Source organism: Xiphophorus hellerii, chromosome 14 (genome assembly GCF_003331165.1).
Source record: "Xiphophorus hellerii strain 12219 chromosome 14, Xiphophorus_hellerii-4.1, whole genome shotgun sequence".
NCBI classification, from domain to species: domain Eukaryota; kingdom Metazoa; phylum Chordata; class Actinopteri; order Cyprinodontiformes; family Poeciliidae; genus Xiphophorus; species Xiphophorus hellerii.
Genome location: NC_045685.1, coordinates 3,534,098 through 3,559,193, shown reverse-complemented (window position 1 = coordinate 3,559,193; position 25,096 = coordinate 3,534,098).

The following is a 25,096-nucleotide window of genomic DNA, read 5'->3' as shown; positions in this document are numbered from 1 at the left end:
AGAGAAACCGAAAATCCTGGCAACAAAAGCACTTTGTGTTAACACTCTTTTCATATTATAGAGGCGAACCGCCATTACTTGGAGGCGGTGAGTTATGATGAAGGCCTGGTGCTTTCAGCGTAAAGCCGCGGTGGACAGCGATGTGTGTCAGAAAGGATGAGGGCTCAACAAGAGAAATCCATTAGACTCACTTGAAGAAGACTGTCATATTTTTCTTCTCTACCATAAACTACTTTTATGTACCCCCCATCCCCCAATCCCTTTCCTCTCGCCGTCACACAACATCTCTTCCCTCCAACTCACCCATTTTACTTTCATACCACCTCAGTTAAATGCTTTGCACTTGCCTGTCTATTCTCACTTTTTCTCCCCAATGTCCCAATAATGGTTTCGCTGCTGCTGCCCAAATCACTCCTGAGCAGTGCTTGGGGAGGATCTGCAGTCTTATTGTGTTCCATAGGCAAAGACGAAGAAGTTGGAATGCAAAGTCGCTATTAGTATTTCTGGATTGCCTTACTAAAGCATTCATGACCCCATTTTTTGTTTTGTTTTTAAATCAGTGCTGTCAATCGATTAAAAGCGCTAATGAGATTAATCACACTCTAATGCTGTGATTAGTCACAATTAATCACTATTCATTGTGCTTGTCCTTGCAGGGTGGGGATGGGGACACACACACACACACACGCACACCCCCACACACACACACACCCACCCACACACACCCACACACGCCTACCTAAGGGCAATTCAGTGAGACCAACTAATCTAACTGTAGCCATGATTTTTTTTATGCAGATCTTGACGTATCGCATTAGAGATGGTTGATGGAAATTTGAATTTACTTCCTCAATTTCGTAAAAGTTTTTACGCTCACCAATGGTGTTTTTTTTTTTTTTTTTGGCTTTTCCTAAAAGAATTAATACACTAATGGGGAGATGGAAACATCTTTGCTGAATAAGTTCTGATGTATTGAACACTCCCGTCTACTGGTGGGTCTGTGCCTTACCAGAGGCATAAAACTCTGAAACATTTCTAGGTCCAAACCTCTAGTTCGGAGGGGGAAACTCTCCATGTTTTCTGAGCAGTGCATGCAAATTTGCATTCTCTACTTCCTGTATATTACAGCCAAGCGTAATGTCAACATCAGACGAAATTACGCTTTATGCCTGGTTGATTCACTCCAAACCAGTAAATGGAATTGTGTCTAATTCGCATTTTCCTTGTTATTCTTTTTTGCAACATTTTAAAAGTTTGCTAAAAATTCACATAGCAATTGGATGGAAACATAAGCTGCTTTTCCATTGACCATATTATTATTGCCCAATTTTGTAATGAAACTGCATCTATTGCTACTCGTGTTTTTGGACATTTTGAGGAAGTCGGAGAGCTTGGTGAGAACCCACCTCTGATCAAAGACCACAGGCTGGGATTTGAACCCAGGACTTTCTTGCTGCAAGACAGCAGTGGTACAAACTGAGCCACTATGCTTAGAACAGATAATTGTGTGGATGTGCCAAAACTTTCTCCAGCTGAACAGAAACAAAACTGAAGTTATTATTTTTGGACCTAAAGAGGAACGATCTAGAGTCAATGCACAGATTCAGTTATTACAACTGAAAACCAGCGATCAGGCCCGAAACCTGGGAGTAGTGATGGACTATGACCTGAACCTCCAGAGCCACATAAAGACAGTTACAAAGTCGGCCTTCTATCACCTGAAGAACATTTCCAGGATTAAAGGACTAATGTCTCAGCCAGATCTAGAGAAACTCATCCATGCGTTCATCTTCAGTCGTATTGATTATTGCAACAGCGTCTTCACAGGTCTGTCCAACAAATCAATCAAACAGCTGCAGCTGATCCAGAATGCTGCTGCTGGCGTTCTCACTAAAACCAGGAAGATAGAGCACATAACACCAGTTTTAAAGTCCCTCCACTGGCTCCCTGTAGCTCAAAGAATAGACTTTAAAATACTGTTGTTAGTTTATAAATCACTGAACGGCTTAGCACCACAATACATTAAAGATCTGCTGTTGTTGTATCAACCTTCCAGACCTCTCAGGTCTTCTGGATCTGGTCTGCTCTGCATCCCCAGAACCAGAACCAAACGAGGAGAAGCAGCTTTCAGCATCTATGCACCACAAATTTGGAACAAACTTCCAGAAAACTGTAAAACAGCTGAAACACTGACTTCTTTTAAATCTCAACTGAAAACCCACCTGTTTAGGATTGTATTTGAAACGTAATCAATTACAAATTTATTGATGGAACTTGACTTAATGTCGTGTTTTGATGTTGCGTTGTGTTTCTGTGTTTGTAATGATGTAAAGCACTTTGAAATGCCTTGCTACTGAAATGTGCTATACAAATACAATTTGATTGATTGATTGTCTATGCAACCAATTACCTTTTTATAGGCCTGTCGCGATAAACGATAAATCGATTAATCGTACGATAAATTAAAACTATCGACGTCATTTTTCTCTTTCTGTTAATGACACTGAATGAAAAAAGGCTCAACTCCGGTGCTCTCCACTGACCCCCCCTTCCTCATTTCCTTAGTGTAAAGCCCAGCGCACATGACACGATCTTAGAGCTGTCAGCCGATTGTCGGCCCATCTTCAAAACCTGACAGACCACACATTAGCCGACAGAAATCCTAGGTATAACGGTTCGATCGGTTCGTTCCTGCCGTGTGGTGTCCAACAATGGGCACAAAATAATGGCTACAAGTTCAGTGAACTAATTTTAAAACCAGGCATTAATCAATGCTTTACTACAATCTACCTGCAATGCATGTGGCTAGTGTCAGCGTAAAGTCCTGACTGAATGAAAATCATTATAACCTATTTACGTCACGTTAACGAAGAACCCGGTAAGCTGAACAGTTACCGGGTTTATCAACTGCGGTAGCAATTTCGCTCCAACTCCTCCCCTTGTCATTTCTATATTCTTTGCGTGTTGAATAAACATTAATGTTGTTTCCACGTATCATCTCCGATGTCCGCTGGACTTCGGGTTGCGCCGTTTCAGCTGTTTGGGATTCCCCGACGTAATTTCCCCTCAGAAAACACGGAGGAGAATCCGGGCTTTCTGATTGGCTGCCTGTCACATTCAACAGGCTGCGTTAAGCTCCCAGTCGGGGAAAAACCCTGATTTAGATCGGAGCGGCAACGACGATCTACCGTAACACACCACACAATCTTAGGAAGACCAAAGGTCTAAGATTGTTGTATGGGGAAAAATAGGAGCAAAAAATCATGTAGTGTGAACTATTGCATCAGGTAGTCGATGTGCCCATCTTCTCTATTTAAATCTAATTATTACTGAAGGGCAACATAGTATACACACTTCATAATCTGCACTCTTTGGGTTGAATGCTGTATTTATTTCCAGTTTGGCTTTATGTTGTTTAGTTTTTATCAAGTACATTTTTTGTTAATGGAGACTGAGAATCCATTTTGTTTTTGGTTGTTTTGTTTATTTAGTTTATCAGCTCCAGTGTTAAATATTCTTTTGAAAATAAAGTGCATCTATCTTTGGCAGGAAATCACATGCATTATTACGTCATTTCCATTAAATCAGTGTGAAAAGGTTTTCAGACAATATTATCGTTTATCGCAATAATTTTTTGAGACAATTAATCGCTCAGCAAAATTTGCTATCGTGACAGGCCTACCTTTTTTCATTACCAAAGAGAATGTTGCTTCATTATAGTTAAGGTGTATCTTAACTGGAGTGATCAACTTTAAGTATAGACTCAAACCTGGTTGATCAGTTTGAGCTTCAAAATTAGTATTTTGTTTTTCTTGTCCCTCCATTTCCCTGAGGTGACCTGGTCATGTGTTGCCATGGAAGCGTACCCATAAGCAGACGTGAGTAGAAGCCGGTGTGTTTAATCAGCATCATTGGGAAAATGAAAAACCATTTGGCTGGAGGGATTAACTAGCAGTGTGTTTGGGTTTAGTTCATTGTTAATAGTTTATTGCAGAAGTAATCTAATCTGCTCACATGTGAATCATTTTCATCAAAAGAATGGATTCTGAGTTTTGTCGCAGATGTGCAGACACATTTGAAACCAGAAGAAAAACAAAAACAAAAAAGTGAAATTATGCTAAGGGTCCAGACATGAGCAAATTTATATCACATAATCAAGCAGAGATTGTGTGCCAGCAGTTGCTCCGTTTCCAGTTTTATAATGTAATTATACTGCAATGTTTATATGCCGTTTGGTTATGTGGGAGGAAATTCTATTTGTGTTGCTTCAGTTCTTGTAAAAAAAAATAAAAAATAAAAAAACAATTCATAAATGCAACATAAAAGAGGAAAACAGAAAGCGAGAATATTCACCTCGGGACCGGAGGACCTTGAGCATTTCAAACTGCATTTGCACTACCAGCTTAAAGAACCGCTTTGAGCGTTTAAGTCTGTTCAATCGGGAGGGGAAAAAAAAAAAAATGGTGGCAACAACAAAATTTGTGTGACTCGTCTTATGCATTATGCATATCTTTCATCTCGTTCATTACTACAGTGTAACCTCTTTCTCACACGTCGCGGCCGTCTCAGAAGCAGAATGCACGTTGCACAGGGCTGTCTCTTAAACTGGCATCGCACGTTCGGCTGCCTGAATGCTTTAGACGTTTCAGACGAGTCAAAAGTTCAACGTTGGGGTTTAAAGGCACTTCATGCAACTCGGGGAGGCTGCAGCTGACCTGATTTATATCCAAAGCATTCTCAAAGGCTTAGGAATACCGAGATCCGGCAAAAACAGGAGGCGGCTAAAACGGTGAAATAAAAATATTGCAGTACCTGTGTATGTCAGCCAGTTTTTAATTATATGTCTTCACAATAAGATTCTCACTTTGTTTCAAAATCGCTCCTGTGATTTTAGGAATAGTCAGAAAGTTCGGTCCAAATTTCAGATGTCTGTTTTCAGTGGGCCTCTGCCTATTCGCTGTTCAGGATTCATGAATTCACTAGTTGGCAGATTTTTCTGTGGAGCAGCTCTAATATATATATATATATATATATAAACAACATAAGTGAAATATGTTGCCGCAACACTACTTGACTGTTGTTTGCTAAGTAGCCAATCTGTGAAGCAACATTTAATTCCCTTGGCACTGATTGGCTGTATGCCCAAGAGCGGAAATAAGGAAGACTGTACATATCAGCTTATGTGGTAGTGCCTATTCCACTGTGTGGACTATGTAGAGTAATTTAAGGTGTTTTTGGTGTTTGAACTACTACTTTTAGCTATTCGTTGACAAGTTCCTGGAGATGACATTTGTTATGATTTGGTGCTGTACAAAATAAATTGAACTGAACTGAAAGTTGTAGTCCCTAACATCAGTGGACCACTGCATTTCTTTGACATCAAGGTAACCACATTCCATCCAGATTCTTAAAATCTCGTTCATTACTACAGTGTAACCTCGCTCTCTGTGTAACAGTTTGAACAAAACTGTTAAAAAAAAGAAGAACAGTTTTGTACAAGCTAGAGGTGTTTCAATCGACACCAACTTTAATTAGCCAGGGATTCACTATGCACAGGAGACTTCCCATTCCCACCGACTGGACAAACAAATCAAAAATTAGCTCAGCCCATCATTTTTATTTTTATTTTCCATGTGCTTGTGCCGTCCCCTGCAGGAACAGCACCCTGAGGGTTCTGGCATGTCGCTTCAATAAACACAGTCACATTTTCCTGAATGTTATGCTGCTACTAGTGACTGTTCCAACTGTAATATTTATTTTTAGAATCATATTTTAGTAGAAACACGCCACTATTTGCTACATTGATTTTTATGTCCTGGATCTTTGACAAGCTCATCTCCTCTGAATGTTGTCCGCTAAAGGAGAGGTTAGCCCAGGTGGGTGGCTGGAGGATGAGAGACAGAGAAAGATAAATCAGGGTCCAGAAGCATAAAACAGAGTAGGTGTTGAAGTGAAACTCTTTTGGTTAAGCTATATATAGATATGTTTTTGGAGTCACTGTTTACTGTGTAAATGTTGCTGACATTATACCCGAACAGAACTACCTAACCACTGCAGCACCGTACAGCCCATATTAGACACCATTAGTATTGTAAGCCTGTCAATTTTAATACTTGAGGTCATTCTCTCCGTTTTATGTTTTCACCCTGTCCACCATTCTCAAATTAAGTGTGAAATTCCACGAGATTTTACGGGATGAGTTTTTAAACTCACCCTGGGATAGCATGTGTGTGACAGACACCGTTCAGAGGTGGGAATTAAACCATTTATTTTTCATCTTGACTGCTATACTAACTGGTATGCCTTTCAGCTTCTAGACGCCTTTATTCTATGAGAAAACAGCATTTTTGTGCTTAGAAACTAGCAAACAAACTGAGTGTCTGGCTTGTTGTTTGTAGCATGCTAATGGTAATCGTTTTTCGATGTTAGCCTTAAAGCTCAAATGGTCCAACACAACTTAATGAATAAAAGGTTTTTTATATAAGGTGTTATGGTGTAACATTTAACATTTAATTCTACAATGAATATAAATAGTGCTTTATCTGTGAATTATTGTCTGTGTACACCGGAGTCACTTGAGCTTGACCACCGCATGTTGCCACAAAGAAGAAACCAGGAAGCAGTTGGAGGATAATGGATCATTTTTATGACTTATAGAGTGAACTACTTATTCACGTGCGATTTTAATTGCATTTCTTATTTAATGGAAGCACCGCAAAATCTTATTTTTTGACAAAACTTTTGCGAACATTTGTAATGTAAACACAGCCAGTTTATTCCAGAAACCACAGAGAAAAACTGCAGTCATGAATATAACTCAGAAAAATCTGCTTTATACAACTAATCAAGGCTGCAGTCAGTTGAACTTGACTGTTGGACATAAAAAAGAAAAACATTTATGACACCCATGCATTCTCCTCTATACATATCCCACGTTGCTAAAAAGTATGTATTATATATGTACATATATACTGTATATATTTGTGTTTTGGTGTTATTTTAAATATTTAAATATTTTAAATTTCCTCATCTCCTCTTAATTTTGCTTTGGGGTATTTATTTGTCTAAGTTCTGAAATCCCTGAAGTGCGTACACACTGTGCTTCCATTAGGCCCTTGTTCAGTGACAGTGAGAGCAGACTGAGTAATCCCAGGATTTCTGCTGACCACTGCAGAAGTGTATAAGCCACTGCCTGGTTTAGATTTCTTTTTATTTGCTGCAGTCTCCCCATGAATGTAAATTGATTATTTTTCTACAATGTATTCTCTATTTTAAAATCCCATTTTGATTAAAAAATAAATTCCTTGCAACGAGATTGCGTGTGTTCTCGTTGGAGGTTGTTGTTGTGGTTTTATTTTTTTGAGGATGGAAGAAAACAACCGTGTTTTCTCCTGGAGACGAGTCCGACAGCCGGGGCAACGCAATAGGGTTGCAATCCACGAAAAGGAAAACCCCCGTATTGACGAACAAAACGGGTTAACCCCTCGGTAAACAAGCTGGAATGACAGAAACAGGTTGCCAAAAGGGGGGGGATTGGAGGAGGAGAAAGTTGAGGAGATAGTGGGAGGAAAACAGCAAAAGGGGGCAGGAAAGGTGTTCAAAGGCTTTGTTCCAGCGTTTGGGGAAAAAAAAGAATTTACAACAGGCAGGTGAAAAGCAGCCAACAGCAGGACTTTGAAGTGTCTGGCTATGTGTGGAGACACTGGTGCTCACACACCTTGATTAGTTGGAGACACTTTAAACCCCCTCACCCTTCCCCTGCTGCACATGTTGTTGCTGTGATACCCTCGCCGCACCGGGGATGCAGTGATTGTCAGCAACTCAGCTGGAGCCGTCTTCACCAGGTGTGTGTGTGCGCGTGTGTTTATCTGTGTGTAGGCATAAGTGTTGGCATTGTTGGCACAGACACATTGTTTATGTGTCTGTGTACTACTCTTTTTGTAGGGGTGTGCGTGTGCGTGTGTTTGTCGGCCAGGCCGTGGGCATAATTGGATTGGCAGCTCCCGCTGTGAAGGGTGTAACAGAGTCAACTGGTGTGTGTTCCTAGAGAATATGCCCTCCCCTCCTTCCGCCTCCTCCACCAATTCTACTTCCTGTTTTCTTCTTCCCTCCCACCTCCTTCTGCTGTGATCCTAATCGAGAGAGAAAGGCAGATGAAAGAGCTGCAGTCAGTGGTCACGGCGCGTCTTCCTCCTGAAATGGAAGTTGGAACAGAGGAGAGGGCTTGAAATATTTATGTAAATATGTTGAGAACTTTGGGGAAAGACGTTTTTATATAGAGAGTGAAGACGTCAATTTGAAGAAATAAAGACTGGAAGTCATTAAAATGTAGTTCTGGGTTAAGAATTATGTTTTGTTTTCTTTTTCCTTTTCAGTCTTGCAGATCATTGCTGTTTATTTTCGGGGTTCCTTTGTCTCAGTTGTGTTATGTAGCTTCAAAGAGTAAATTCAGAAGTTTAGTGTAGTTTTGTCCAAAACCAAACGCAAAATGCAGTCAGTGTTGGAACAGATAAGAATCAACCGTGTGTGCTGTCTGTTTGCATAATCTGTTTTTCTTGCTGCAGAAACATCTGGGTTACATCCACCAGCAGTAGTTTCCATGACAAAACGTTGTCAATATTCTGCCAATGTGTTCAAAGGTTTTGTTCCAGCGTTCGGAAAAAATAGGAATTTACTAGCACAATTTCGCAATTGTCGTGGTTCCATTAAACAGGAAGCACAATTAAAATTACAACTCAAGATGTTTGTTCATCCGATATTTAAAACAAAAAAACATGTGGGGTAATCATCCTCCTACCATTTCATGTCGCGTGATGCAAAAAAAGTGTTTCTATTGCAGTTTTGCGAAATATATTAATCTAGATATGGACGAAAAACCACCTCATCCCAGCGCAAAGACTTTTTCTCAAAAAGCGAGTGTTTCTTTCAAAATGTACGAGTTACCATGAAGCACATTTATTTTCAGAATACCAATTTGCACAGCTACAGTTGCTCATATTTTTGACCACTTGCAAGATTGAATGTTTATGTGACATGCAACAACAAACACAGGAACAAGTCATCAGCGCACTAACGAAAAAGCCTCACTTTCTGAGAATATTTTTGATTTATTGATTTTTTTTTTTTTTTTTGCCAAATAAACTAGCTGAAGTCATGAAGAAATCACCTCACGCTTTAAACGGCAGTTCTGGAAACCTTGTGTTTGAAATTATTTTGTTTACAGAGTTTTTGCTGCCAGCGCATTTGAGCTTTGAGTTGGAGAAACACACAGCTGATTAACATTTGGTCATCTATAGCATTGCTGTTGTTGGTTGGACATCTGAAAGGAACAAACTACCTCTGCAGCTACTTCAAGCTATTTAATGATGGCACCTGGTTGGGTTTCAGATCAACCAACACACAAATATGTAACATGGCATGACAAAACAAGGGACAAGTGAACAGATCATAAATGGAGAAAAAAACTTTAACACGACTTCCAATCCTCTCTGTAGAAATGTGAGTGGGTTTAATTTACTTTTAGCCGGAGGTGTACGCTAATTTTTTTTTACCATGTTGCCATCTATGGTGCAGTAGTGGATACAGCTTACGTTGATATTCTTTTAGGTTGTTTTTTTTATTTATAAATTTACATTTACTTGTCATACAAGTTTAAATCAAAGTTGAAAGAAATCTGTCAGAAGTTTAGTTTGCAGTTTGCTATGGGTTATGTAGCTGTTGGGTGCTGGAGTTTTGGTCTTGTAGGGAGCTATTTTTGCCACTAGGAGGAGCCATGAGGATGCTATCTGGTGGGGGGTGGTCCCCACCACCTGTGCGTTATCGGCTTCATCAACGGCAACATAAGAGGAGCGGGCAGCCAGTTCTCCAGCGCCTCAGTGTTAACAAATTATGGTATTCTGAGCCCTTCTGAGCTTAGTTCTTTGAGAATTTATCCATGTTCCCAGCAAACTTGAACTTTTCTCTGACCTCCTCGCAGGTTTCCTCACGTGGTGCTGTGGAGCATACCCATTGTGTTGCCCGAGATAATCAACCACATCCAAGAACCTCTGTTGAAAATTCATCCGGAACCCCATCTGTGACTGGAGAAGATCCGCTCCTCGATCTACTGATTGTCCGACTACCTGTCCGCCCTCCAACGTGCCTTCCATCGGCAACCTCAAACTCCTACCGCCATCGGAACCCGGACCGCACCTCCCACTCTTGCAAGCAACCCAGGCCCCAGCATCCCAACCTCTCCCCCCTGGCGGATACACTTCATCTCACTCAGTAAGCCCGTTCCAGTACTCATTTCTGTTTCACTCATACAACCCACTTACTTCTCATCTTCCCAGCCCTCAGATCGCTGACGATCCAGAGGTCCCAGGATTTACTCTCACATTTCACCAACCATTGATCTGTTCATAAAATAAACTTTATTTATATGATTTCTCCATCTGTTTTTCGTGTTCTGCATGTGGGTTAAGCGAGTAGCGTCCAGCATGACAGTAGCAGAGGGTGAAATGGCTTTGGTCCCATGTGACCAAAATTAAACCTTCTGGATGCCATTCAGAAATAACTGGAAACCTTTTCCTACATTCGCCATCATAGTCGCCATTGTCAAATTCTTCCTATTGTTCTTGTTCTATTGTCTAAAACCAACAACGGCACTGTGAGTAACCAAACAAAGCTGGTATGTTAATCAGCTGTGGGTTTCCACAAAAGCTTCCGGCTCAAATTTATTCTGTAAGCAAAGTGAGTTCAAGCACAAAGTTCACCATCTTACCAATGGTAAAGCCAGTTCAGCCCCAAAGTACCCCCCAAGATGACGAAGGAAGTCTTCAAAAACCGTAAAATGTCACTTCAAGAGAAAAATCAACAGCAACATTATAGGAAAGGTATTTCAATTATTTATCTTTGGCTCTTTGAGGTTGGAAGCTTCCTGGCCATCACCCTAATCTTTTTCTACTTCAACAAATTCTCTTTAAATTAAAGCAGGGACGCTAGGCCACTCCATAGCGCTAATGACTTCCAGACAGAACAAACACGTCAGTAAACATTACATATTACTTTAAACCTAAATCTAAAAAGATTGGACATTTTTAGATTAACATTTCTTTTAAATGAGGTGTCCTAATCTGGAGATACTTTTAAATAACATATTAAATAATATGTTCTAAAACATAGAACTCAAACTTTTCAATTTGGATGAAATCTTTTGGAAGTGTATACATTTTGTTGGATAACTGTGCTACTAATTATTGTGGAAATCTAAAACGAAATACATTCTCTACAATGTCCATGGTATATGTTCACGTCTATGTCCACATGAGGCAAAAAAAAAAAAAAAATGCATCTGCATAATGATAAGCCAGTATTTTGAGGTAAGTAATGGAGTGAAGGCATACGGCACACAATTGTCCCTGTCATCATCTTATTCGTAATGGCTCTTCTATCTCCAAAATGTCCCCTTCCAGTGTGGGCGTGTGTGTGTGTGAGATGGTTATTATGTTTTTTTGGCATGCTTTCTCCTTGACAACCTAATTACTACTTTCAGCAGTACACTGACACACAGATCGAAAACCGCAATCGGGAATAAGGCTCATTTTTGACAGGGTGGTGGTTTATGAGATGTCTATGTGAGAGATTTTTTTTTTTTCTTATCTCTACTTTGTGTTTCTGTTTTCCATTTTCAGCTCTACGGGCAATTATTTATATTGCTGCTGCCATTGAGAAGAATGGGAGACGGGGACTGACAGTGGAGGGGGGATGAAGTGAGATTGGCGAAAAACAAAAGACAACGACTTTCTCTTATTGACTTTGAGTGAGTAAGTGCGTTTGTGGTGCAATCGATGTGGGCAGACGGATTGATATCTTCTCAGGATTGTGTCTAGTGTTCCATATATTACACAGACAGCACCATCTTTAACAGTTAAGTAATGGCAAACCTCTGACTGGAATAAACAGAAAAACCGAACAGGTTTTTACCAAACAGGTTGAGTTACATCAAATTATACAAATGGATGGATATGATGCGTTTCATGTGTTTTATTTAATCAATCTGTCAGCCCCTGAAAGGCGAAACTGCCATATATTTGACTCTTTATGTATTATAGTACAGTGACGTTGTGTCAAGGTCTATGTCAGGTTGTCTGTGGTTGAACATCAACAGCAATGCTATGGATATAATCTCATGAAAGGAAAAATTGTATTTGTTGCTGTTGGGATGGATCCAATCCAACATCTGCTTGGAATCTAATCATCATTTTTAACTGACTGTTATTGGAAAAGCTGAGTGCACCCAACTTCCGATGCTTATTGTGCAGAAGCTAAAGGTAGACCTCATTTAGGCACAAATCAATTCTGGATCAGAATTTTATGGCTCGACTCAACAAAAAGAAACGGTGCCTTCAACTCCCAAATGGTTCCCGTTTTCTGGGGTTTTTTTAATCTCTTGATATTCATGAACCCAGGTGAGCAAAAGATGTTTTCAACGTAAATTCAATTCAAATTCAAAAATATTTAATCCCAAAAGGAAATTAGATTAAATTAAAGACATTATGTAGACCACAGTGTGAGTCAAAGATACATTGACTCTTTTGTTTAGGATAATGCCAACCAAAGGAAGAGAAATTCACAGAATAGTGGTAAATATGAGATATTTACAGCACAGCTCCAGTATTTGCAGGCATTTGGGACCACAGGTTCCTAAAAGTTAAAATTCACAAATACCTGGGACTTCCTCTTATAAACATTGATAACTGCCTATTTCAATAGTTAAAACACCAAATTAATAGTATGTCTCGATGCTTAAGGTGGAAACCATCTACTCCAGTAGCTAATATCCATGATATTCCTTATTTCTGTTCTTTGGGGTACAACCAATCAGCGCAGACGAATATAAATGGTGCTTCTGGATTGTCTGCTTTGTAAACACCAACCTATATATTTTAGCTTCCCAAGCTGATTATCAATCAAGTATTTTAGACGTGCACTACAAAAAGAGCCACAAAAAGAGAATACTTTGGAGGTAAGTTCCACAGAACAATCCAAGAGGATACACTCTACATATTTATAGATTACAGTCGGATGGAAAGATGATTGTGACTCTAAACTGTCAACAAACAACGCAGCTTCTTAGTTAGCAAACAGCAAGGTGCTTTCTTAACATCATCAGACATAAAGTTCAGCTTATTCCAGAAGAAAAAAGTTACTTGTGCAACAATCATACTTTCCAAGTAGAGCTATGACACTTTGCCAGAGTTTGTCAGAGAGAGGATGGAGCACTAGGAGAATGTTGCCAGGGCAAATAGGCAACAGTTATTTTTATTTTATTTTTATGCATGCTAAATAATGTGGTTTAATACTTAAATACTGCAGAACCAGGTGCTCTCTTGATCGTACATCAGTGTTTCTGTAATGCTAGCAATGCTAACGTTCTCGCTTATCATCATCCTGCGCTTTTCCTGTTTCTCCGACTTTCTGCATGGGCAAAAAAAAAAACTTTCACATTTGTCCTTTAGGCAAAAGTTCATAAAATTGCTTATTCATTCTAAAGACTAAAAGCTGTTTGTTTGATTCATTTAGAAATGTAACCTTAAGTTTTAATCTCTATTAGAGCATAAATGCCTATTTGTTTCTCTATTCTGGTCAATATTACATTTGGTTAATTTTCAAAATAATATAAATATCACCCTTTTGGATGGAAAATTAAATGTGAGATGATTAAAAGGTAACTGCTAATTTTTGAAGCATTGAATGATAACTAAATGTTCATGTGACATAAAACATGAACATGAATTATGTACGAGTTATTAGTCTGCTGAAATGGGTAAAATACCCATTTCAGCTGAGATGAGTGGATTAACTGAAATACTACCGAAAATACTACCACAAACTACAGGTTAGGTTTCCATGGAGATGTTAGTGTAAGCAGCTGTTTATTTTTTCTGTGGGTCATGTATTGGACAAACGGTGAAAACACCAAGTGCCACGCTGTCTTTTTGTAAAATGTCTACACTCACAAGTGAACCAAACAAAAGAAAAGAAAAAATAAAACAATTGCATTTTTTTCCAATTTGTTTATTCTGGAGGAAATGCTTTTCCTTTTCATACGGTATTCTGATGTCTTTTACTCGTGAGCCATGTGGTCCCACTGGAAAAGTAATAATGGAAAGGAAAGCAGCAGTTGCAGAGAAAACATGGTTTCTGTTTTCAGATTCACTAAGAAAAGACAAAAACAACATTAAATTCACTCCAGCAGCTGCAGAGTGTGTTTTTTTGTTGTTGATTTTGGGGGGGGGGGATTTTATGCCAAAGTCAAATTCAAGTCAATATCAATTTAGTATTTCCATCTGAAACTTCTACTGCAGGAGCTTGGAGTTAGTCTCCATTGGTCACTCTTTCCAGTCCCTTCAGACAGTTCTTCAGCTCCTTCCGTAGCTTTTTTTGCCTTTTCATGTTTCTGTACGTAGAAATTAAATATCTTCACCTGGGCCTCACATTTTCCCCCATTACAGTATGTGTTATGAACATTGCACATGTTCATAACACTGCTGTGAATAAAAGGTTTGCAATGCTTACATTCACTTACTGCTCACTATCACCTTTTCCAATCATACCTATGTCTTCTACATCTTTACCAAGTTAACAGGTTTTATTTCACGCTGTGTGCTGAGAGCCCGTTCTTTATACAATCGTAAAAGATAATGATGTAGGCGTTGAAGAAGGTATACAAAGCTTTTTTTTTTTCTTTTAATTTTGCTGTAATGAATCATCAAAGAATTTCTTCCACATATCTGTTCCTCTGACTCACACGGTTCGTTGGAAGCTGTGAAACACTCCCCAAGCTGTCTGTTTGATTTCATTAATCACTGTTGAGCCCGCAGAATATTAGCTTAGCTACTGCCGGCTCCAGTCCCCTCCACCACAGACGACGCTCCGCCAAAACGTCTGCCTTACTTCTGTGGTGAAACAGATAATCACTAATATAGGGTGGCATTGGGGAGGGGAGGGTGACAAGAGGGAACTGTCAATTTAAAGTGAAGAATATGGGTATCCCCCTGAGAAACAAAATTACTAGAAACCGCTCAGATTATTTTGTCAATTAAGTGTACCTACGTTGTTGGAAACGATCTACATTAGTTCGAGTGCTTTTTTCTTTTTTTTTTCTTCCAATGAAGACACTGGTCACATCAGCTCTAAAGAGAACTAGCCTGTTTTTTTTACAACCTCCCAAATACAGCGCAGCATGCCAACACTGAAGATGCATCACCGGCTACATTTCAATTACAAATGTGCGCAAATCTTTGTTGATATTCCGCTAATGTCGAAAGAACACAATTTTGCAAATGCGGTGTTTCCATTCAATAAGGAATACAATTAAAATCACACGTGAATAAATTTGTTCATACAATAATTCATTTAAAGAAATCACAATCCTCTAATTACTTCCTGTTGTCTTCCTTGTGGTTTGCTCCAGTAGCAACATTTGATTGTTCGACATGTGACTCATATGATGCGAAAAAAAATGTTTCCATTGTAGTTTTGCGAGATAAACCAATCCATCCCGATCAAAAGCTTCTGATGCCCCTTTAGCATCCCTTAACTTTCATGCTTTACCATCTCTGATGGCTAAGAAGATCTCAATTTCTGTAAATTATTGAGATGAACAGCAAATTCTAGATCACAGTTGAATCATATTAATTTCAAGAAACCGTAATTGGGGCCTGCCATGCAAAGCAATGGCAGGAACCTATTACTATTGTCGGAGAGAAGCGTCTCTTTAAGTATTTGGGGCCTGCCATGCAAAGCAATGGCAGGAACCTATTACTATTGTCGGAGAAAAGCGTCTCTTTAATCTTTATTTTTCTTCCGTAACCGTTAATGCGGCTCATACCGCTGGGTGCACACCTACAAATGAGGTATCAAAACGTGCAGAAAATTCACGCCATTGGAGCTATTATTTTTGGTGGGATTTGGGCTTAACGTGGCGACATAATTCGCAAAAAACTGCGAAAAAAAACCCATTATAAGTCAATGGGAAAAATCCTGGAAATACCCTATTTTTGAGGATTTTCTGTGTCGTCACAAATTCACCTAGAAATGCCATTCAAATTTCATTTTGTAGATACGTCTGTGATCTCTTCGAAAGTGAAGACGGCTCGTCGATACCAGTTACGGTTTGTCCACAATTTGCCTCTAAGCGACCCAAAGTTTCTCATTTTTCCTAAAGTTAGAGGGCTTCTCTCGCTGATTAGAGTGAGAGATCAAGACAACTTTTTCAACCCAAATCATTTTTGAAATCGCCATCACGGCCACAAATATCGCACGATTAGTATCAAAATCGGTCCTGACATTGATACGCCTGTCTGCTCCGGCAAAATGTTTTCGAAATTTATCTAGACCGTACGGTTTTCTGTCACGGTGCTTCAGAGCAAAGTCATGCGACAAGATTTTCTGAGGCTCTCAGGCTGTCTCACTGACATTTCACACCTTGGTGTGAAACTTATTTAACATAGCAACGGATCTCAAGAGGCTATTGGCTGCTGATTTGGACTACAAATACGCATCATTGTAGTTCTATCTATAGTGAAACCCTCAGTTGAAACAGATCAGGACTGAACTGGCCTTTATAACTAATTGCTGCTATGGGCTGTATATAACTGATTTAACTCAGTAACTGTTACACATGGGATTAGTTTTGAACTTTAAAATGAAGCTTAACAAAAATTTCACAATAAAAGCCTTGAATATTTTTACATCAGAAAATTGCTCTTTTGAGCTGTATATAACTGATTTAACCCAGCAATTGTTACACATGGGATTAGTGTGGCAATTTAAAATTAAGCTTGATGAAAATTTCAAAATAAAAGCCTTGAATATTTTTACATCAGGTAATTGCTGTTTTTGGCTTTATTTGACTTTTTCATCCAAAGCACTGTTACACATGGTATTAGTTTGGCCCTTTGAAATGAAGCTTAACAAAAATTTCAAAATAAAAGCCTTGAATATTTTTACATCATGTAATTGCTCTTTTTGGCTTTATTTGACTTTTTCATCCAAAGCACTGTTACACATGGTATTAGTTTGGCCCTTTGAAATGAAGCATACTGAAAATTTCAAAATAAAAGCCTTGAATATTTTTACATCAACTACTTGCATTTTCAGCATTATATAACTGATTTAACCCAATGACTATTACACATGGGATTAAAATAGACTGTTTTGCATGAGCAGCAGATAGATCCTCTATTGCACATGTGTCAAACTCAAGGCCCGCGGGCCACATGTGGCCCGCTACGTCATTTTATGTGGCCCTCTCCCCCCTACCACCGTTTTACAGCCCCATTGATTGACTTAAAATAGGTTTTGAGCACGAATTGACTACAAACTACATATCCCATAATGCCTTCCGATTCTTACCAACCAACATTACGGCTTCTCGCCACTAGAGTGCAGCAGAGTCACCTCAAGCTGATTATTAATTTTCCCAGCGAATAAAACTGAAACATCGACAAGCTAAGAAGCTAAAGAGCGAAGTTCCGTGATGTTTCAATCGAGGACTTTTACTTTTACCGTCTACTGCCCCCTGATTTGATGCCACAGCTTCGACTCCATGCAGCTCGTGTTTTGTCCACGTTTGGAAGCACCTATCTGTGCGAAGAGATGTTTTCAATAATGACTTTAAACAAGACCAAGCACAGATCGCGCATTACTGACGAAAACCTACACGCCGTTTTGCGGATTGCCACAGAATAGAACTAAAACCAGACATCGACGAACTGACCAGGGGAAAACGGTGCCTGACATCCGGCCAGAAAACATTGGTAAGCACAAACAAACTACATTTAAATAGAATGAATGTAAAACCAAAACTCAGTATACTGGAATATGCATATAGTTTCTTGATTTTGCTTGTGTTTTGTTTATTTACAGAACACAACACAATGAGGATGTGTGTGAGTTATTGACAGGGTGAAGAGGGATCAGCGTTGTGTTCAAGGACAGGCAACGTCACCTCATTGTTTTGTTCTTATGTGAAATGCATGTTCGTTGCGTAATAAATAACGAAAAAGTTTTGTGAATGAAGTTGAGAGTTAATATCAAAACTTGTTTTTTATTATTTGTCTGCTTATCTTCAAAGCAGACAAAGAATAATTTTCCCAGCGAATAAAACTGAAACATCGACAAGCTAACGAGCTAAACAGCAAAGTTTAGCTGAGCAGTTTAAAAATACTGAGCATATTTTTAAACTGCTCAGTTTAAAAATACTGTAATTTTTAAACTGAGCAGTAATTTTACATCCATGCAAACTCAAATGTAATATTTAAAACTTGAATACATAAAATCAGTTATTTAACAATATGAGGTGTTGTTTAAAAATAAAAAAGATAGCAATTTCTTTTTATTGCAGAGACATTAGATTCTTAAATTTATGGTATTCTTTAAATGTTGTAATTTTGGTTCATTGTAAACTTTACCTGTAAAACGTTTGTAGAAATCTTTAACATAAGGTCAATATATATTTTTAAACTGTAATATGTTGTGTGTGTGTGCGTTATTGAAAATTTATATTTGTGACAATCATTAGGTAAATGCTAATGAACTGCCTTCCTGCAGTTTATGAGCATTGAACTGTTACTAAACAGTTCAATGCAAGGTTCATTAGCGTTAGCATTTTAGCTTCAATAAGCTATTAGCTATTTATTTTACTTTTTAGCAATGTTTAGTATACTGAATGGAGTAAATCAATTACAGAAAATATCCTAGTGATTTCCCACATACTGATGAAAGCAATGACGCTAACATTAGCGTTTCTGCTGATTTTAGCTGATATACTTACTTTATAATACTGAACGGTGCACGTCCGCCTCGCTTAACGTTCTTGCGATTCTCCGCGTGCCACTGATTACGTCGCGGCGTTCTTTAGCGTCGACGCCGATTTGTGGCGTGACGACGCCGGGCCCATGCCCGACGGGCGCGCCTTGGCAGGCCCCGGCTAAATTTCTTCCGAAATTTTCTAGTATTCTTTATTTTTCTTCCGTAACCGTTAATGCGGCTCATACCGCTGGGTGCACACCTACAAATGAGGTATCAAAACGTGCAGAAAATTCACGCCATTGGAGCTATTACTTTTGGTGGGATTTGGGGTTAACGTGGCGACATAATTCGCAAAAAACTACGAAAAAAACCCCATTATAAGTCAATGGGAAAAATCCTAGAAATACCCTATTTTTGAGGATTTTCTGTGTCGTCACAAATTCACCTAGAAATGCCATTCAAATTTCATTTTGTAGATACGTCTGTGATCTCTTCGAAAGTGAAGACGGCTCGTCGATACCAGTTACGGTTTGTCCACAATTTGTCTCTAAGCGACCCAAAGTTTCTCATTTTTCCTAAAGTTAGAGTGTCTCTCTGGCTGCTTAGAGTGAGAGATGAAGACAACTTTTTCAGCCCAAATCATTTTTGAAATCGCCATCACGGCCACAAATATCGCACGATTAGTATCAAAATCGGTCCTGACATTGATACGCCTGTCTGCTCCGGTAAAATGTTTTCGAAATTTATCTAGACCGTACGGTTTTCTGTCACGGTGCTTCAGAGCAAAGTCATGCGACAGGATTTTCTGAGGCTCTCAGGCTCTTTCACTAACACTTCACACCTTGGTGTGAAACTTATTTAACATAGCAACGGAACTCAAGAGGCTATTGGCTGCTGATTTGGACTACAAATACGCATCATTGTAGTTCTATCTATAGTGAAACCCTCAGTTGAAACAGATCAGGACTGAACTGGCCTTTAGAACTAATTGCTGCTATGGGCTGTATATAACTGATTTAACTCAGTAACTGTTACACATGGGATTAGTTTTGAACTTTAAAATGAAGCTTAACAAAAATTTCACAATAAAAGCCTTGAATATTTTTACATCATGTAATTGCTCTTTTTGGCTTTATTTGACTTTTTCATCCAAAGCACTGTTACACATGGTATTAGTTTGGCCCTTTGAAATGAAGCTTAACAAAAATTTCAAAATAAAAGCCTTGAATATTTTTACATCAGAAAATTGCTCTTTTGAGCTTTATATAACTGATTTAACCCAGCAATTGTTACACATGGGATTAGTGTGGCAATTTAAAATTAAGCTTGATGAAAATTTCAAAATAAAAGCCTTGAATATTTTTACATCAGCTACTTGTGTTTTGAGCATTATATAACTATTTTTACCTAAGGACTATTACGCATGGGATTAGTTTGGCCCTTTGAAATGAAGCATCCTGCAAATTTCAAAATAAAAGCCTTGAATATTTTTACATGACGTAATTGCTCTTTTTGGCTTTATTTGACTTTTTCATCCAAAGCACTGTTACACATGGTATTAGTTTGGCCCTTTGAAATGAAGCTTAACAAAAGTTTCAAAATAAAAGCCTTGAATATTTTTACATGACGTAATTGCTCTTTTTCGCTTTATTTGACTTTTTCATCCAAAGCACTCTTACACGTGGTATTAGTTCAGAACTTTAAAATGAAGCATACTAAAAATTTCAAAATAAAAGCCTTGAATATTTTTACATCAGCTACTTGTGTTTTGAGCATTATATAACTATTTTAACCCAAGGACTATTACGCTTGGGATTAGTTTGGCCCTTTGAAATGAAGTTTAACAAAACTTCCAAAATAAAAGCCTTGACAACATTTTAAATCGTACCGAACGGTGCACGTCCGCCTCGCTTAACGTTCTTGCGGTTCTCCGCGTGCCACTGATTACGTCGCGGCGTTCTTTGGCGTCGATGCCGATTTGTGGCGTGACGACGCCGGGCCCATGCCCGACGGGCGCGCCTTGGCAGGCCCCGGCTAAATTTCTTCCGAAATTTTCTAGTTATTAATATTAATTTCAAGAGACCGTGGAGGCCACTCCTGCACCTTCCTTTTTTTCTGTTGGACTCGGTGTGACGGGTCGGTCCGCTGGCCCTTGTGTTTTAAATCATTTTCATGTTGAAATGTGCAAGTACTTCCTGGGGCACAGATGTTCCTGAAGGTATTTCCTGGTGACTTTCTGATTTAATCTTGGCTGCAATTATGTCCACTTTCCTACCTTCCTGTGCTGCCCACATATCCCCAAAATATCCACTTCTGTGTTTTAGTGTAGAAAACCTTGTTGGCTTTTCTCCAAATGTTGAATTTATTGTTGTGGCCATTAAGTCCAATTTTTGGTCTCATCACTCCAAATAGCTTTGTTCCAGAGCTTTTGGGGCTCGCCTATTTGCTAGTAGTAATGACTCTCTTCTGGTGACTCAACCATGCAGCCCATTTTTCTTCAACTCTCCTTATTGTGCATCTTGATCAGCATTTTACTTCTTATTAAGGACAGTTTTTTTTGACCATGTCTCGGTATCAACAGAATTCCTCCTTTTCCACTACTTAATTAAGAGTTTGAACTCGTGTCTTTTGGTTCTGCTCTGCATCCCCAGAATCTGAACCAAACATGGAGAAGCAGCATTCAGTTTGCATGCTCCTCTAATTATTAACAAACTACCAGAAAACTGCAAAGCAACTGAAACACTGACTGCCTTTAAATCAAGGCTAAACCCGCCTGTCTTTCAGTGTGGAAGTAGTATCGTGTTCCTCATCCTCAGCCGTACTCATAAATGTATAAAGTATATATTTGGTGGCGTATTCTTTTTCTTTTTTGTCTTTGAGTTGTCTTTGATTAATAACTGGCATATTGATCGATATTTGATTGCTTGATGATTTTGAGGACTTGACAAAATGGAATGTTGATTCCTTCCTACAGCAATTTATAATTGCTGTATTTTTATGATGTAAAGCCCATTGAACTGCCTTGTTGTCGAAATACAAAATAAGCCTGACTTTTTTGACATCATCAGAATATTGAAAAAGTTTTGCTCACATTTATGACATTTTCTTATCTGTTAAACTCCTTTAGATCTGGCCATGGTGTGTTGCTTTTTGAGAACTCCTAAGCCTACTTCATGCTGTCATGCAGGTTCTGCTTAACGTGAGTTCTTGTTTCTGTAGGTTGATACGTTTTTAGGCTCTCCATAAAAAACAGCAGTTCAGTCAGCTCTACTACGAGGAACGGCAACGGCGTTTGATTAGTATTCTGTGAGAAAACACTGAGTCATCTGTGTGACTAATGACAGTCTGTCCTGAGTGTTTGTTCTCAGACCCTCAGACGGAACGGCAGCAGGAAGTAGGCAAGGTGAAGGGCAGCCCTTCCTGGTTGAAGGGCGGCAGGTAACAACAACGCTCACACGCTGCCAGGGACCGTCAGATCAACAAAGCACGCGGTGCGGGTTGAAAACGTACTTAAATTCTCCCCGTGTGCTCGACTCGATTAGAAAGTTAGAAAGAAAGAGAAGCGCAGTGAACAGGAATATGCATTAGTCCAAAGATTGTGAACTGGAATGTAAAAGTAGCTGCTGAGGCTTAGCATTCTAACCGGGGAAGCGGATTTACGCATCTACCCCCCGCCCCTCTTATTTTCGTCTGTTTGCACTTCACACATCTGTGTTGCTGTGTGCTGATTTCTAAACATGTTTCATCGTGTGTACATGACCGTGTGTGTGTGTGCGTGTTTGTGTTCATTTCACCACCACCTGCACCCGGTTCGCTCTGCGTGGCACATTTTCCACTTAACATGATAGAAATGCCTCTGGCCATGAATAACACATTTACTCTCTACTGTACCGAAGGCAAAGTATTACATGATCAGTTTCCTCAGCCAGGATATGTTCTAAACGGAGGGGGGAATCTGTTCCTTTAGGAGGCAGAAGCTACAGAAGCAACACTATTTTAGGATTGAGGGGGGAAAAGAAATGCTGGAAAAACAAGATCAACAATGAGGAAAAAAAAAAAAAAAGGAGGGGTGGGAAAAAAAAGCAGGCACAGCAGTCAGTAATGATTTGTGTCCCCTCCAGAATCGTAGATGACGCTAGGCAAGTGTGTTTTTGTGCGTGTGTGTGCGTGTGTATTTGTAGATATGTGTGTGTGTGTGTCTCTTAGGGCTGAGCGTGGAGGGGCTAATGGAGTGTTGATTGCCTGGCAGTAAGCAGGCATCAGTGGGTAATTGCAGCTCTACGGTGTAACGGCTCCAAAATGAAGACGCATTTCACGTTGGCGCACGTGGCGGAGGGCGATGCGAGTTCTGATTGGGGGAACGCGGCTGCTCTGTCTGTGTGGAGTGAGGTATATTTCTGTCGAGCAACAGGGCGCCGACGCCTCGAAGCACCGCCAAACAGTAGGTTTAAAAAAAAAAAAAAAAAGAGTCAACATCTGTCTGTAACGCTTTGAGCCAAAGTCAAAAGGTAAAAAAAAAAAAAGGCGAGGTGGAGCTTGCCCTTTCTTCCTCCTTCTGTTTTCTTTTCCTTTTGCATCTGGTCTACCCTCTGTGAACTTCGCTCGTGTTGCCAGGCGACAAGGTTGTCTGGGAGCAGGGCTTTGATGAACAGGAGCAGTCTAATAGCTATAGCCCTGCCAGCACACTTAACTCAGGCACAGACAGGTAGACAAATGTGTTGGTGTGTGCAAACAGAGTGGCATGTTTGCAGCCCTAGCAGACGGTACAGATAGCCTTACAGTGAATATGTTGCTAACCCTGGTGGGCTAGCATCACCCCACACCTACTGTTAGCTGTAAACTTTCAAATGATCAGTGGCCTGCTACATCATTCACAAAGCAAATAGCAGAAAAGACACGACGGAGGAAGCTTTCATATCAAATTAAGTGTGTAGTTAATATGCACAACCTGCATCAGTTTGACTTTACATTACAGAAAAATGAAAGTTACCTCATCAGTGTTCCTACGCTCCAAGAAGCACAATCCATACCTTTTTTTATCATTTGCACGGGCATTGAGCTTCTTAGTCATTGTTGAAATCTAGACGTACAAAGTGCAACATATTTATTTGTGATATTAATTAAAATATCACTCACTATAGAAGGCCCCATTTTCCTGGAAAATGTTGCAGTGAAACTAATCCCAAATCAGCTTTTCTTTAGTTTTTTTGCTGATAAACTGTCTAAATAGGTTATCTAGGGTTCTATGTTTATGTTTCCGTGTAAATTTGACCTTCTTGTGTTATTTACTTTGGCAATACTTTGCTTATTTCATCAAACGTTGCTCTGGCAGATGAATTTTCCTGATGGTTGCAGCGATACAACTGGGTACAACTTTGCAACAAAACAATAGGCAAACTGGTTGTCTTTCATTTAATAAAGAAAACCCATTCTACAAAAACATGAAATTACTTTGTTTAATTTAAGAAAGAGTTTAAGCTTAGCGCATTTTTGAGTACTTTTAAAAATGTTTGCCCACATGACAAACTGTTTTGACACTCTGCAATAGTGTATCAGGCTCTCAAAATAGCTACATACTGTATCTGTCCGTATATAAAATATAAAATTGAAAAAATGTACACAACTAACCCCCAGCTAAATGATGCTAGCAGTGTTACGTTTGTAGCTAACTTATTTGTAGCTAACTTTGTGCCACTGTGTGTATTTTCCACCTGATGTTGCTGTTGGAACAGCCTTGTATGGGTTGGACTGTATTTCCTAAATGAACAGGCCAAAGAAATGTGTTGCAGGTCAAAAATAAATACATATATATTTTCTATCAAAAAACCAGCATCTTTTTAACCCCTGACACACGCTTTATTTTACTTTATTTGGACTAGTTAAATGTGTGTAAGATGTGTTAGTGTTTAGTTTTTCTATCAGTCAGTTTCCTTTAATTTTCCTCCTTTTATATAGTAAAAAATCAGCTGCTTTGTAAAAATGGGTCAGACGCACTGAGGAAATTTTTGCTCCATCTTTCCACACATGGAGGCTCTAAAAGTCCTGTGCCAATGGAATCTCTTAGCCTTCAAAGTTTTCTAATCCTCAATAGTGATAGAAAATTATGTCAACTGTAACTTCCACTTTGATACAAATGTTATTTTTAATACAACATTGCCACATACTGTACTTTCCCCAAAGGATTTCATTTTAGAAAACCAACAGCTTCTATAAAAATAAAAATAAAAATCTCTTAACATTTTGTTATTACGTTTGAAATTGTGAAATAAAATATATTTAATGATTGATGTAGTTTACA